General features: G+C 40.0%; 1 non-coding gene across 1 annotated transcript; it reads left to right on the top strand.

The window, feature by feature from the left end:
* Positions 1 to 1,814: 1,814 nt before the first annotated feature.
* On the top strand, positions 1,815 to 1,918 carry LOC118026545. The gene has a single exon (XR_004683610.1). It is a non-coding gene; the product is annotated as a U6 spliceosomal RNA (small nuclear RNA).

Raw genomic sequence — 1,918 nt, 5'->3', positions numbered from 1 at the left:
TGCAGTTCCTGAAACCAACACAAGAGGACATTCCTGAGCTAAGAAACCTGACCTTACCCAAAACCCAATGCCAGCCTACATTTGTCTATTATTAGCAGTCCCTGCAAACATAAAAACAATTCTAAGTTAACAGAAGGTAAAAGACAATATCTATACAAAAGCAATACAAGGAGCTGACAATCATTCTCCCCACAAACCACTTTACAGGGGAACAATGTGACACAGCATCCTGACTTGAGCAGCCTTAAGAAAGCATTCTGAGATATGACAAAACACCTTAAGTATAAATTTGAAAACTCAAAACAGAGATGAACACACACAGAAAAAAAGGTAAACATGAAACCAGAATTGTCCAAACTCAGGAGAGAAAATAAAAAACACATCATCTCAGAAATGAAGACTAAACCAGACGCTCTCATAGGGAGAATAGATTTGACTGAAATTTTAATAAAGCTCATTGAGGAGAGGGAATGAAACAACTACAAAACCAAAATGAAATAAAGATAGGAGTGAAGAGGATTATGTAGACAGTGATAGATACAGAAGATGGGCAAAAGAGATCTAGTGTACAGACATAGCATTGGAAGAAAACAACATAATTAACATTATAATCATTTTCCAAGAAAACTTTCTGGAAATGAAAAGAAGACTTGAATCTGCATATTCAACTGCTCCCCTGAATGCACCACAAAACTGGTACTGAATGGGCAACTCCAAGATATTTCTTAGTGAAATGATTAGACTTTGAAGGTAAAGAAAAAAAAACAAATCCTTTGGAGCTCCAGAAAAAAATGATCAAGTCTCTCGTAAAAGGAAGAAGAGTGTGTTTATATCAGACTTCTTGACAACAACGTGTAAGCAATACAATCCAGAGCAACATTATAACAAATGCAAGGAAAGCAAGTATGAGCCGGGATCTTATAACCAGCCAAACTATCCTTCAGCTACCAAGGGTACAGAAAACCATTTCAACATGAAAGAAACCAGGGAATGTTGTACTGACGAGTCCTTCTGGAAGAAGCCATCAGAAGCAACACTATATCAGACCAAGGAATGACTGGGGAGACCGTAGTGAAAATAAATAGTAGCAAGTTGATTCCAACGCCATCGTGCTGGACAGACTCTCAAGGGCCCACTATCCCTATCTCCCAGCATTCATGCCCTTGAGTTTGGATGGAACCTTTCCTCTAACCAACAGAATATGGCAAAGGCAATGGAATGTCAATTCTGTGATTCTGTTATATAAGACTCTGTCTTGCTAGATTTACTCTAGAGATTCTTTGCTAGCCTGATGGAGCAAGAGGCCGTGTTGAGGAAGCCCACAGGGCAAGGAACGACAGGTGGTCCCTAGTAACTGCGGGAGGCTTCCAGAAGCTGAGGACAGATTCCAGCCAACCACCAGCTAAACATTTAAGCTCTCAGTCAGGCACGTGGAAAGAAGTGAATGCTGCTGGCAACCACATGAATAGAAAAGCAGATCCATTCCTAGTTGAGCCTCTAGATGAGGACCCAGTCCTGGCCAACACCAGCAAGAACCCAGCAAAGCCATGCCTGGACTTCGGGTCCACAGAAACTAAGAGATAATGGATGTGTGCTATTTTAAGCTACTGAGTTTATGGTAACTTATTACACAGCAAATATACGGCTCACATAACCATATTAAAACATCATATATCATGCCCAAGTGGCTTCCATTTTAGGAAGGCAAAGATGGCTTAATGTTCATATTTAATAAATTTTGTGTCTTATTGTTTGCCTTATCCTCTCATCCTGGACCCAAAATTAGGAAATTCATTAATATGATTCATCTTACTGTACTTGCGTCAGCAGCACATATACTGAAGTTGGAACGATAAAGAGATCAGCGTGGCTCCTGCACAAGGATGACACGCAAATCTGTGAAGCATTCCTTATTTTA

The sequence above is a fragment of the Mirounga leonina genome, unplaced genomic scaffold (genome assembly GCF_011800145.1).
Source record: "Mirounga leonina isolate KUSES-001 unplaced genomic scaffold, KU_Mleo_1.0 Mir_239, whole genome shotgun sequence".
In the NCBI taxonomy this organism is placed as follows: Eukaryota; Metazoa; Chordata; class Mammalia; order Carnivora; family Phocidae; genus Mirounga; species Mirounga leonina.
The sequence above is the reverse complement of the archived record's forward strand: the minus strand, read 5'-3'. Positions and strand labels throughout refer to the sequence as shown.